Source organism: Cricetulus griseus, chromosome 4, assembly GCF_003668045.3.
Source record: "Cricetulus griseus strain 17A/GY chromosome 4, alternate assembly CriGri-PICRH-1.0, whole genome shotgun sequence".
Lineage (NCBI taxonomy): Eukaryota > Metazoa > Chordata > Mammalia > Rodentia > Cricetidae > Cricetulus > Cricetulus griseus.
Window position 1 is genome coordinate 207,788,481 of NC_048597.1, and position 14,950 is coordinate 207,803,430.

Here is a 14,950-nt window from a genome sequence, read left to right on the forward strand (position 1 = left end):
AATGTAAAAGATGAGTAAACATGTACATACAGTTCCATCCTTTTAAAAACCCTCAGTACCCTGTGAAATCGTCTCTCCTCTGGAACAGGAAGGTAAAAATCCCATCGTGTGTGTGTGTCATTAGTTCTGCATCCCACATGGGCCTGATCATCAAAGTCACACCAGGCTTCCTTCAGGATCTGCTAGTGACACGCCTGCCTTTGTGTCTCAGTACCAGGGTATCAGCTTGACTCTGTCTGGAGCCACCTGGAAAGAGGGGTCTGCACTGAAGGGTTAAATCCAGCTCAGATGCTCTGGACGCTGAGATTGTGGAAAAAGATCCATGATTCTAGGTTGTTCTACTTCCTCATCCTTAGCATGGGAATTATTATAAAGCTTGAGTCATAGGGTGGCTGTGCTGTCGAGTAAGCCATGCTATACGTAAAGCATGCTGGGCACACTGGCACAGCTGAGGAAGTTGGCAGGGGAAACTTACTTTTGTCTGAATTGTCTGATTTTTAAAGCAAGAGTGCATTTGGGTACACTTTTTCCAATTTTTAAACTAAGTAAAAAATGCACAAAATACAGTATTTACTCATTCAACCATTTTTACCTGTTCTGTTGGAGACCGTCTCCTGCGGTTCTGTCTGGCCTCGAACTCTCCTTGTGGCTGAAGACGACCTTGAATTCCTCATCCTCCAGCTTCCATCTCTGATGACTGGATCACAGGAGTACACCACCACAATCAGTTCAAGATGTGTTTCCCAGTGGGGGAGGGGATAGAGGATAGGGGCAGAGAGATCAAACCTAGGCCTGTGTGTGAACCCCGTCCTCAGTCTTTACATGGCTTTACTTGGTGTACAGGACACTTGAGCTGTGGTATGTCATCACCACATCCAATCTCCACAACTCTTACCATCTCGTAAACCTAAAAAATTATACCCACTACAAAAATGAAGGAATCCTCATCCACCCCATTACCCAGATCCTGGTGTCAACAACTTTCTGTCTTTGGGGCTGTCACTGGGCTAGGAGCCATCTACTAAGAGGAGCCATAGGGCACTTTCTCTCTTCTGTGACTGGCTTATTTTGCTTAGAGTTCATTCCTACAGTACTGTATATCAAGAAATCCTTGATATCATGTTTTGTGTTTTGAGATGGAGTTTGCCCATATAGCCCAGGCTGGCCTCAAACTCCAGGATCTAAGACACCCTCCCACCTCAGTTTCCTGAGCATGCCCAGCTACACTCAACCCCTCCTTCCTTCCTACTTTATTGTTATATCCTTGCCTTCCGTTTTTAAATTTTGTAAACAGGTATTTCTTTGGGCTGCCAGTTCAGAAAAAAAAAAAAAAAACAGCATGGAGACTTCTAATTAATTATGAAAGCTTCGCCTTAGCTTAGGCTTGTTCCTAACTAGCTCCTATAACTTAATAAACCCATTTCTATTCATCTATGTGCTGTCATGCGGCTCGTGGCTTTTTCCTCTCCTCCTGCAGGTCCTGTTTCCTCTGCATCCAGCTGTCAACCCCTTTCTTCATCCCAGAGCTCTCTCTGCCCAGAAGTCCCCCCTGTACCTCCTGCCCAGCTATTGGTTGTTTAGCTTTTTATTAAATCTGACTTATGAGTTATCCTCCGCATGTATGAGGGTATACCCAAAGGGTTAGTATAGCTGCATCACATCGTCGTTCCCAAGTCCACCCTGTTTATTTTAAGGACCTCATCTAGTCATATTGATTTTCATAATGGACTAGTTAAAGTCCCCTCATCAACAGTGTATAAAGGATCTTTTTGCCAGTCCACATCTGACAGCATTTTTTGTTTTGTTGGATCTTGTTTTTGTTTTTGTTTTTGTTTTGAGACAGAATTTCTTGGTGTGGCCTTGACTGTCCTGGAGCTTGCTCTGTAGACCAGGCTGGCCTTGAACTCAGAAATCCTCCTGCCTCTGCCACATCAAGTGCTGGGATTACAGGCGTCTGCCACCACTACCTGGCAATCGTGGTTTTTGTTTTGTCTTTTTAATGATAGCCATTTTGACTAGGGTGCAATGGAATCTCAACAAACTTTTGACTTGTATTTCCCTCACAAGAAATGTAAAGATGTTGAACATGGCTTGGCAAAATGACTCAGTAGGTAAAGGAACTGGCTGCCAGGCATGATGACCTGAGTTTGATCCCTGGGACCAAGATGGTAGTGGGGAGGAAACTACTGAAAATTGTGTTCTGACCTTCACAGTGGCAAATACACATTCATACACAAACACAAGAATGTAATAAAAAAATCTTAATGATGTTGAACTTTGTTCATATATTTATCATTTGCATTTCCTCCTTTAAAACGTGTTTGTTCAGCCACCTACAGTGATGCTTATCTGTAGCCTCAGCACTCAGGAAGCTGAGGCAGGAGGATCAGAATGCAAAACCAGTCTAGGCTATGTGGGAGAGACTTCACCACAAACAAATGGGCCAGGTCTGTCGAGTTCATTTGCTCATTATTTGTCACTCGGATCAATCATTCCTTTGGTGTTCCACTTTTCAAATCCTTGACCTATGCTGGAAGAGAATCCTAGCAAGGGTTTTCTCCCCTTCTGCAGGCTGTCTCTCCACTCTGCTACTATTTCCTTTGCCATGCCATGCAGACCCTTTTTAAATTGACTCAACTCCATTTGTCAGTTTGCTATTATTTCCCAGGCTGTTGAAGGCCTATTCAGGAAGTTGTTGCCAGTGGCTATATTTCGAAGTGTTTCCCTTGTGTGTTCCTCCAGTACTTTCCAGGTTTCAGGTCTTGATCCCTTTTGAATACATTCTTTTTAAATGATGTCTGGATATATAGCTCAGGATGGCCTTTTAGCACACTATATGGCCTAAGTCAGATTCAAACTTGTAGTCTTTTTGACTCAGCCTCCTAAGTATTGGAATTACAGAGTGTGCCACCATATCCAGCCCTTAGAGTTGATTTTATATAACATGGGAGAGAGATGGCCCCAAGTCCAGTCTTTTATATATGGAAATGCAGCTTTCCAAATATCGTTTATAAAACAGGCCATCTTTTCTAATATGTTTTGGTTGCTTTATTGAGAATTAGATCCATGTAGGGAGATAACTTGATTTGTTTATGGGTTCTCTGTTCTCTTCTGTATGCCTCTATTTCTGTTTGCTTTTCTGTTGCTGTGATAAAAAACACCCTGATCAAAAGCAACTAAGGAAGGAAAGGACTTATTTTAGCTTACATTTCCAGATAACAATGTGTCACTGAGGGGGAAGTCAGGGAAGAAAACAGCAGGCACTGAAGCAGAAACCACAGAGGAATATGGCCTGCAGCCTCACTCTGGCTTGCTCAGCTAGATTTCTTACACAGCTTAGGTTTATCTGCTAGGGATGGGGCCGCCCATAGTGGACCCTCCTCAACAATTACTAACCGGGGTGATTCCTCACAGACACGGGTATAAGGCAACATAATTGAGGCAGCTCTTCAGTTGATATTCCCTCTTCTAAGGTGACTCTAAGTTGCATCAAGTTGTCAATAAAAACTAATGAGTGCAGTGTCTGAATGCCACCGTGACACTGGTCTTCCTCTTACGGCTCTCTGGCAGACTTTAAAATCAAGCATTGCAACACCTCCAGTATTCCTCCTTTTGCTTAAGAGTTACTTTGGCTCTTTGGGGTTCTTGTGCCTCCAGGTGAATTTTACTTTTGTTTTTCTAGTTCTACAAATTATTGGCATTTTGATGGGGGATTTCATCAAATCTGCTAAGGCCACATTTAGCAATGTAGCCATTTTCCCAATATTAATTCTGATGATGCATGTCAGTCAGTTATGGCTCTTCTAACTTCTTTATACAGGTTTTGCAGTTTCTCATCAGGGAAATCTTTCACCACTTTGATTAAGGCCATGCCTACATGTTTTATTTTCTTTTTCTGAGGCTATCTTGAATAGTTCTGTGTTACTTATGTGATTCTCAATGAGTTTGTTACTGGTATATTTGAAAACCACTGGATTTTTGTTCGTTAATTCTGTATCTTGTTAGTTCATAAATTTCCTTGTAAGGTCTAGAAGGCTTTGGGTGGACTCTTCAGGTCTTCTAAGTTCAGCATCGTATCATCCGTAAGTAGAGCTGTCTGACTTCTTCCTCCCTTGTTTCTGTCCCTGTTATTTCTTTCCCAAGCTTTATTGCAGTGACTAGAGTCTCAAGTACTACACTGACTATTAGTGATGAGGCACAGACACCTGTTTTGTTCCTTATTTTATAGGACCTGATTTTAAAGGAAATACTTTCAGGTTTTGTCCATTCAAGTATGATGTGGACCACAGGTCTTCATGTATAGCTTTTATTGTTTACTATATTACTTTTATTGCTTTGCATGTTGAATCATCCTCTCATCCTTGAATTTGATCTTTTTTAATATTTAAAGGAGTTTTATAGAGATCTTCACAAAATACAATGTTTAATTATGTGTTATGACCTTTCCAACATATTGTTGAATTTGGCCTGTACTTTGGGCTGGATTTTTGCATATTTGTTCAAGTACTTTGGTCTAGAGTATCCTTTATTGTCACATTTTGACATCAGGTTGATGTTGGCTTCATAGACTTGGAAGCATCCACCCTATTTCTAGCTTATAGAAAGCCTGAGGCACATTGACATTAGTTCTTTTTTAATAGTGCAGTAAATTTCAACCATAAATCTTTCCATCCTGGGATTTTCCTTGGTGAGAGACTTTTAATTACTACATTAGCCTCATAATGCGTTATTGATCTATTGAGGCTTTCTCCACTCTCCTGATTCAATTTTGGCAGATCATATGCATTGAGAAACTTATTCTTTTCTGACAGATTTTCCAAATTATTGGAGTATAAATGTTCAAAGTAATTTCTAATTATTCTCTGGATTTCAATGGCATTTGTTGTCACACGTGCGCGCACGCGCACACACACACACACACACACACACACACACACACAATCTTCCAACATTTCAACTCGTTTTCACTGAAAACCATTTGTTTTCACTGACAGCCATATAAGACAACATATACTAACAAACTGAACAAGATCCCTTTTAAATAGGTTTTGAGTTTGTTCTTCAGTTTATCAGCCAATACAGACTCCTGACTATGCTTAAACATCAAGCTACATTGATGAGAACTTGACCAGCCTATCCTTCATTAACAAATGCAACTTTAAAGAGCTATTGTAGTGTTGTGTGGATGCATGATGTGTATGGGGGCCACATGCATGCCACAGCGGGATAACATTTGGGAATCAATTCTCTTCTTCCACTGTGGGTTCTGGGACTTGAACTTGGGTCGTTAGGCTTGGGTGACAAGCACTTTCATCCACTGAGCCATCTTGCTGGAATTCATAAATAGAATCTTAAGGATTCACTTCTTTATCATTGAGAGCAGGCATGTCTATTATAAACCGAGAAGGCTTGGTATTTGTTAAATAGGAACAGGAGGAATAAAGGACCTTCTTGTTGATGCAAAGGATTCAGTCTCACACTTCTGGAGAGGGGACTTGTTTATGTTGGTTTCATTTTATGACCATCACCTGTATGAGCTCTTCATAGTTGACTGCCCACCTCCATCGCCATCTGTGTCTCTGATGGTTTCATATTCTATTAGCTTGGCTCTCACATATCGTCACGTGACATAGTTCTGCTGCATGGAGGTAGCCATCTGCATCACTGCCAAAGACTCAGAATGCCTCAAGGTTCTCTTCTTTTCTCTCTGTATTTTTTCTTTTTTTTCTAGCTATCATAGCAAAACAAAAATTCTGAGAAGTCCATGATGCCTAGGGAAGCATCTACTTCCTGGATCATATCCTGCAGTTCAGCCTCTGCTGGGTTGTGACCATGTGACCTCGGGGCAGTTGCAAGTTCTTTTGTAGTAGCTGTACCATCACTGTATTTACTGGATGTAGAGAGGGCTTCTTTGTTGAATCCAGCCACCTTCGGCCAGCTGGCCAGCCATGGAGATAGTGTAGGATGGAGGAGCTAAGCCAGCAGCAGGTAGGTGACAATGAGGCACCTGTGCTGGTGACAGGAAGACACAGGGTCAGGCTGTGTCACTCTGTCCTGTGCTGTGCTGTGGCCTCACCCTCAACAGCAGCATAGTGTGCCAGAGAATCCTAGCACTCTTCTTTCTTTGTTGTTTGTGATGGGGGAGATGGAATCCAGGGCCTCATGCATGCTAGTCAAGCACGCTTCAATCGAGTTACCCAACCCTTGAAATGGGGACATGGAACTCCAGTGGCCTGGCGGAGAAACGGGGTCTCTTTGGGGATGGGGGCTGGATCTTGCCATTGGGTCCTCTGCTGGGAAAGGGCTGCTTATGGTATTTTGTTTAATATCATCTCAGCTTCTTATCCCTTTTATAAACTGCTGCCTTCTCTCCTCTCTCCTTTGTGTCTCATTGCCACCTCCCCCAGCCTTTAAGGGACAGTGTCACAGCAGAATCACTTTATCTGATAGTTTGTGGAGTGACTGTCCTAAGTCAGGGCTCTTCGCTAAGCAACTATAGCCAAACAGGACATATTTTCATCAAGATTGAGGACTAAAACCACAATAGTGTCCCATACCATTATGGAAAAATGCTTAAAGTTATGTCAGACAGGGCGACCCTCAACCTGGCCAATTATAAGCTAGACTGCTGCAATGCTACAAGAGCAGCTTCACCTGTCTGTGGAAGGGATCCTGCTGCTCCCAAAGATGGGCAGAGTGCAGGTTGGGACATCCCCAACAGTCCTGTGCCACTCCAAGAGTGCTACCCACTTAGCTTCCCAGCCTCTCTCCAGAGACTGGGGTGCAGTGGGTCTGGAGAATGTTCCAGGACTGTGGCCTTTGTACCAAGACTGCACTTTGAAGGCTACTGACCCAGACTTGGACCTTAGGAATCCTTCCCCAAAGCCCCATCCATGGAAGTGGCACTCACCTAACACCGTGAAATACTGGGTTCAAAGTGTGCAAGAAACCAAAGGTCAAGGGGAATTTGGCGTTGGTGAGGAGGGGGTCATCTGACTGAGGAAGGCTGAATTCAAGGGAGACTTCCACATGTAGAATGTAGAAAGAATAGTGTGAACAGAGCCAAGAGACGGGCTGAAATTCTTTCTTGGGAACCTCAGGAACCTCAGGTTCCTTGCACCTACCTGGGGGGCTCAAGCAAATGGAGAAGTCTCCAGAAAGCATATGAGGTCAACTGTGAGGGACTAGAGCTGATCCTTAGGCACAAAGTGTCTGAAAGAGACCCGTGAGCCTGGGGTGGCAAAATTTAATTCCAGAAGCCCTTGGTTTGGCAGCGTGACAAACATTTGACATATACAAATGGTGGACTTGAACTCCAAATGTACATTTCTCTGGTACTAGCAGCTCTAGAAGATTAAGAAGTCCCACAGGGCATGGGCAAGAAAGGAAGCAGGCACTGCCCCCCCCCCCCCCCAGAGAGTCTGGAGATGCAGCCGAAAGCTGTTTTTCGCTCTACAATGGCGCCCTCTGGTGGTCAAGAGGGACGTTGGTCCAGCTTCCCAGGCTTTCTTCCCAGAGTGTCGAGTGAGGACAGTAATAACAGAAAATAACAGAAATAACAAAATAAATAGAAATAACAACTACAGGGCTCTGAGAAGCTTCGTCGACACATGACCAGTATCCTTTGTTAGGTTCTTCGAACGCATTGACTCGTTTAATCCCCACATTAGCACTAGAGGTGAGTGGTCATGTGACTCCAGTCTCAGAGGAAGGAACCCAGACCCACAAAGTCGTCATAATTGAGTGTATGTCCTCTAGTGCTACCTTGGGACTGGCAAGGGATGAATCAGATGCACCAAGGCTCCCATCTAGCTTTGCCACAAGGCTTGTGACGTCTGAAGACACCCAGGTCTTTCAAAAGAGATTATAACCTCTAGAGCTGGGAGAATTCGGTAAATGAAGATTTTAAGCTAGTCACCAGCCAGTTATAGTGGTGTAGTTTTAGTTTTTTAACCATTCCCTAACTATGATTCACTTAGGTCCTTGACACACTTTGTTTATGAATGCAAAGACCATCTTTATTAACTGTGGCTCTCCGATTATTTACTAGGAGAGGGTGGCATTCGGGGGTAGAAAATTTTAGGCTGAAACCTAGATTTAACTGGTTTTTGTTTTGAGACCAGGGTCTCACTATGTAACCCTGACTTGCTTGGAACTCACTCTGTAGACCAGCCTACTCACAGAGATCTGCCTGCCTCTGCCTCTCGTGTGTGCTACCACACCCAGCCTACACTTTATTTTTTTAGATAGATTCTCTCTCACTGAACCAGGAGACCCACTTTAGCTAGACTGACTGGCCAGTGAGTTCCAGGATCCTCTTGTCTCTGTCCCTCAGAGACACTATTTAACACACTATTGTTAAAATCCCTTCCTACAGGAGATTTAAGTCCTACCTACCCTTCCTCTAAGGTCCCAAAGATAAATTGAGGCACAGTTCCATCAAAGTTCACTCTGGAAAGCCAATGAATTTTGTGGGATTCCTTAACAGATCGTAGGTGAGGAGTTACTTACAGAGGTGTGGGCAATCTACCCTCAATAGGCTACATCTGCTAAGTCCTTACCCCAAAGGGATGAGGGCTTCCTGCAGCCAGACGGAGTCTCTTCCCCCTTGGGCTTCCCCTGCCTATATACTTTAGCTCCTCCCCAAGGTCACATGCAACTAAGGCAGCATTGCATACAACAGGTGGTAGGCAGCTCAGGTGAGAGTCTTGTGGTTCTTCCCACCCATCCATGAAGAGGTATAAATAACTAACAAGCCCAGCTGGTATAATCCTTTTGCAAGAGGGTGCATCTGAACTTCCCAAGATGGTGACTAATTGGCTCAGCAGATAGTCATGAACCACACATATCCCTCCCCATTTTTTACATGGGTGCTAAGGAGCCAATCTTGGAGCCTCACACTTATCCACTGAGATATCTCCCTGGCCTTGTTTGTTTGTTTGTTTGTTTTTTGTTTTGTTTTTTAGATAGTATCTCACCTTACATTCTGGGTTGAGCTGAAACTTGTGTAGCCCGGTTACTCTCAAATATGTGACCCTCCTTGCTGGGATTTTAAGCATGTACACATGCCTCTGAATGTACTTTGCAAGGAGAAATAGCATGAGCTGAGCCCCAGGATCCAGACAAGAGGACAACAAAAGGCTGCTTTGGGGCCTGGGGAGCATATATTGATTTCATCCTGGGATCCTGGCTGGCATTTAGAATTTTTTAAAAGATTTTATTTATTTATTATTCATACAGTTTTCTGCCTGCATGGCAGCAGGAGGCACCAGATATCATTCAAGGTGGTTGTGAGCCACCATGTGGTTGCTGGAAATTGAACTTAGGACCTCTGGAAGAACAGTCAGTGCTCTTAACCGCTGAGCCATCTCTCCAGCCCGGCATTTAGAATTTCTATACTTGTCAGTCAAACACACACTCAATTAAAACCTAACAATAGCCTTGTAGCCTTAAGAAGCATCCTTCTCATTAGCCTACTTAAAGTTTAACAACTAAACTGAGACACGAGGAGGCTGGGCCACTTGGCTAAGGTCACCAGACAGTGGCATAGCCAAGCTAGACCTAGGCAGCCTGTATACTGGCCACCACCTCACATGCTCCCAGCACCAGCAACACTGGAGATTCAGAAACACCAACCACAGAGGGAACCAAAAGTCTGGGCTGAGTGGAGAGGGAGGAACTTCTCTATTGACAAATACTAGTCATAGTGCCTTGCATCCCAGGAACCATTTGCTATAGCAAAGGAGCAGGGCCAAGCATGTCATGGCCAAAGGTCAACTGAGAGACCACCTTAGGGCCTACTAGTCCTCAGCAAAGTTCAGGAGTGGTTATGAGGAAGCGTTTTCTTTGTGGAAACTGAGGCATGAGTTAGCTTGAGGGGAGGAGCTGTGGTATAGAGGTGGATGCAGAAGCCACCATGAAGGCGTGACCTTGGGAAACTTTGAAATTTGCATCGACCTTGGGTCTGCTACAAGCTATGAGACTAGGGGCAAAGAAAGCATGTGTCCCATGGGTTTGCTTACTTATGGTTCTCAGAGGTCCCCGACATAGCATTACTTGGAACCCATTTAAAAAGCAAATTAAAACTGATAAACCCAAGACTGGGAGGCTGTGGCACATGCCTTTAATCCCAGCACTCCTGAGGCAGAGGCAGGCTCCATGAGTTTGAGGCCAGCCTGGTCTACAGAGCGAGTTCCAGGATAGCCAGAGCTGTTACACAGAGAAACCCTGTCTTGTAAAACAAACAAACAAAAAAAACAAAAAAAAACAAAACAAAGCTGCTAAATCCTGTCTGTTTTCTAACTACCCCCACCCAAAGGGGACGATGACAGTTGCTAGGGCTTTTGGCTATGGGTGGTTCTTTAGGCAGAATGCCAGAGCTCCTGATATGCTATCCCCTGGGGCTTCTTGACCTGGGAAGTCTCAGTTTGAAGGACAGTAAGAGGGACAGAACTGGAGTAGAGTCCAAGGTCACGGGAGGGCTGCCCTGGGTGGAGGTCCAATGCAGACACTCTGGAAAATGACTTGTCACTGGAGCTTAAATGCCGTGATGAGTCACTGGGGGAAGTTGGGCTACATTCAGCTCCCTTGAAAGAAAGCAAGGAAGTGTGGCACGCATTGAAAATGCTCTCTCAAACCAGGGTAAGATTGAAAATGGGTGAGGGGAGACAGCTTGGGCTAGCTCGGTTTTCAGGGTGTCAGATGATGAGGAACAGAGCACAGGCTTCAGGAGCAAAACTGGGCGCATGTTGAGACTCAGTCATTCCTGTCTGTCCCTGGCCTCAGTTTCTTTTTCTATAAAACATTGTCACCTATGTCACAGTGGGGTCATGAGTAAATGAGGTTGGCCCAGAAGTGGGACAGTGCCTGACTTACTGAAAGTACGCTACAATGCAAGCAAGTTCTCTCCCTGTGTGTCCCATGGATTTGCTAATTCGTGGTCCTCAGAGGGCCCAGACAGACAGCAATAGCATTACCGAGAAACTGTTCTAAAGCTGCCAACTCCCAAGCCTGTGTTCCAACTACCCCTATCCCAAGGGGACAATGACAGTGGCTAGGGCCTGAGGACCTGCCACTAATTCATAATTATTAGGGTCGTTACACTAGAACAGGAAGAACATTTCCCTCTTAACAGTAGGGTAAGTTTGGCTGAGATCTATGCTACACCTATGACAAAGCAGTATACAGAAAATTCCTTGCCTGGGCAAACTGGAGACATTCTCATCCTAAGAAGACATTGTGGGGTGTGGCTCTTAAAAAGCATCTGCATCCAGGGAGGTCCGAGGGGAGGGCTTTGACATGGGGGAGGAGCTAAGCTAGGAGAGGGTCTGGTGACACAGGTGATGGCCGTTAAGAGGCCATCCAAGTCCTCAGCAAAGTTCAGGGTGGTTATGAGCATGGGTTTTCTTTGTGGAAACTGGGGTAGGGATTAACTTGAGGGGAGGAGCTGTAGAATGAGGCAGATGCAGAGGTCTCTGTGAGAGCGAGATCTTGGGAAACTGTTTGAAATTTGCAGTGACCTTGGGTCTGCTATAAGGTATGAGAGTGTCATACCTTATAGGGCCAAAAAGGGCACATCTGAACTGAGAAGGATTGGGTTTTAAGGCTTGGAGGCCAATATCTGTAATAACTATTGATTTATTTTATAAACATTAGGGTATCACCATTGTGCCACCAGCTCCTTCTCTGGGCCTGGGGACATAAAAATGTAAGGAATATAGATAGACAAATGAAATGTCACTGCAGTTTGTGGCCAGCCTCAAAGGGGACCCGCTTTAATGAAAATATGAGAGTTGATTGTGGGGCTGGGAATCTAGGTCAGTGGTGGAATTCTTACCTAGCATGCACAGCTCCTGGGTTCCCTTCCAACACTAACACACACACACACACACACACACACACACAAACACACATATATACACACTACACACACCATAAACACACCACACACACATACAAACACACACCACACACCCACACACCACACACACCACCCACACACACCACACACCATACACACACACCACACACACCACCCACACACACCACACGCCATACACACACACCACACACAACACACATACACCACAACACACCACACACACACCATACACACCACACACACCACACACACACACACACACACACTCACGATGATGTTTGCCACGGTAGGGAAGGAGGTCACACACTTGGTCACGTAGGGGGAACTTCGAGAAAGGCAGTTTGACCCCATCCCCTCCTGCAGGATGGTGTGGGAGGGCTTGCAGGGACATGTCCACTCAGTTAACAATTTTGTCAGCGCTTCTTCAGAGTAGCTGGATCTTCACTCCTTTCATTTCCCCTTCCTGTTCTCTGAGGCTGTGTGAAACTTCCAGAAGAGCCTGGCATCGATTAGAGAGCTCTTAGGCTGCTTCATTGTCACACTGATGTTGAGGCACCCTAATGAATTAGATGCGGGAAGCAAACAGGAATGACCTGAGCACCGTCACCCAATGGGACCACAGCTGCTTAGCAGATAAGAGCAGTCCCTGCAGCTGTTTATTTCCACAGTGTAGAAGCTTTGACTTTTTACCCACACTTGCCTAATCTGGTCATTCTCAAACCACAGTGAGCATTAGAGTACCATGAAGGCCTTGTCAAACACAGAGTGTAGGACTTTGCCTCAGCAGACAGTCTGTGGTGCGGCAGGATAATGGGCATTTTAATAAATGGCCTGCTGATGCTGGCCACTGCTCTGGAGGACACAATGAGAAGGAAGCACTTACCCAGGATCTTACCTCCGTTTGTCGGCCCAAGCGTAGGTCTTAGGACAGAACAGAAAGATGGTTTGCATGAGCGTGGTCAGCTGCACTCTGCACTGAAAGTCCCGGTAGGTTCTTCGCTTACTGTGAACTCAGCCCTTTTTATGCTTAAATGTTCACCTAAGCATAGAGATGAGCTATTTGGCACAATGCTGAAGCCCCAGGAGCCTCAGAGAATGGAAATCCTGGGAATGAGAGCATCCCTCACTTGCAGAGAATGTTCTACCCGTTATCTAGATGCTTGAAGAATTCTCAGCCTGGATGGTGGATGGTGAGATTTCACTGTGTCTGCAAGATTATTGACCTTTCTTTCTTTTCTTTTCTTTCTTTTTTTTTTTTTTTGGATAAGTTCCTACTATGTTACCCTTGCTATTCTGGAACTCACTGTATAGACCAGGCTGGCCTCTATACTCACAGGGAGTCTGCATGCTTGTGTCTCCTGGGTGCTGGGATTAAAGGCATGCACCATCACAGTTGGCAAATTGCCTACACTTAAAGAAAAAGCCAAGAGTAAATAAATAAATAAATAAATAAATAAATAAATAAACAACAAAAACCCTAGGAGCCCATTTGTCCTTTGTGCAAAATCTTCCTATAATCAATGGTTGCATGCGGTGCCTACCTATGGCAGGACACTTCAGAGTTCCTGTTGTCACTAGGCAGATTCCTGCAGCTGTCTGCAGCAGAGTCTTCCTCTAGTGTAGTGGTTCTCAACCTTCCTAATGCTGTGACAGTTTATTTGTGGTGACCCCCAATCATAAACCTATTCTCATTGCTACTTCCTAACTGTAATTTTGCTACAGTTATGAATCATAATGTAAATATCTGTTTTCTGATGGTCTTAGGCAATCCCTGTGAGTGGATATGGCAGAGCCTGGCCCAGAGGCAGTGAACCTGGACTGAATTTCTACTAGGGCAATGCTGCTTAAGTCACTGTGCACATGAATCACTGAGCTCGTTAAAACGAAGACTCCAATTTGGGGTCTAGTGACAGGGCCCAGTTTGCATGTTAGTAAGTTGTAGGGTGATGACAACGTTGATGTCTGTGACACCTGGGGCCTTTGACCCACAGCTTCTTCAAAAGAAATCAGAGTGGACTCTTCAAATAGTCCTTCTAGAGACTGAAGTGGCTCAGTTGGTGATGTGTCTGCTGGGCAAGCATGAGGACCTGAGTTCCATCACCTGTGCAAAAGCAGAGCGAGCAGTGTACTGTCATCACAGCACTGGGGAGGCAGAGGCAGCCTGACCCCTGAAGCTTATTGGTCAGCCCAGCTTAGTGCAACTGGTGCATTGCCAGTTCAGTAAAATAGACTGTCTCAAAAAGGTGGAGAGCAATTGAGGAGGACACGTGACATTGACCCTTGTATGTATACCAGCTTGTACATGGACCATATACAGGGAGGTGGGTGGGGAGGTAGAGAGATCGCGCTTTTGTAGATTAGGCCTAGGAGAGAGGTCTTACACTTTAACAGTGACGTAATTGGTGGATCTCAAATTCGACTGTGATTTTCAACTAGTCAGTGGTTCTGATGCTCTCTGTGATATTGCTGTGGGGCTCAGAACTCAGAGAGCATCTGGTACCAAGTGAAGGAACACATTGGGTTGCTCTTCTCTGCCACTAATGACACCTGCTCATCGATTGCTTATGGGTAATGACAAAGCCCACCTTGGCACTCCTGTAAAATAAGGAGAAGCTATTGGGTAGAGGGTGAGGTAGACAGAGTGGAGATGTAAGTTCATAAATTTCCCCCCGACTTCTTTGCTGGCCGTGCTGAGAATGAACGGTGGGAACACAAGAGCGAGACATCAAATGTCAGCAGTGGAGGCTTTAGGAACGCAGAGATTCTAGATATATTTGGTAGGGGGGGAATCAACAGTCTTTGCTTACAGGATGGGGTGGAGGTGGATGAAGGCCAAGTCTAAGACTTTGGGGTTAAGAACTGGTAGCAAGGAACTGGGTGAAAATGTCATGGGGGAGAGTGGTCAGGAATACCATTTTGTTTCCCACAGGATGACAGAGGGGCGCATGCTATGCAGCTGATGAGGTGGGCTCCTACAGGAGAGGCCCCACGGTCACCAGAGAGCATTCTCTGTACTTTAGGTCCGGCTAAGCCCAAGGCCATGCTCTGGAAGAGGTGAGTGTTTGGGTA

General features: G+C 45.0%; 1 long non-coding RNA gene across 1 annotated transcript; it reads left to right on the top strand.

The window, feature by feature from the left end:
• Window positions 1-12,932: 12,932 nt before the first annotated feature.
• On the top strand, window positions 12,933-14,928 carry LOC113835516. The gene is made up of 3 exons (XR_003485103.2): window positions 12,933-13,071; window positions 13,873-14,163; window positions 14,811-14,928. It is a non-coding gene; the product is annotated as an uncharacterized LOC113835516 (long non-coding RNA).
• Window positions 14,929-14,950: the final 22 nt, after the last annotated feature.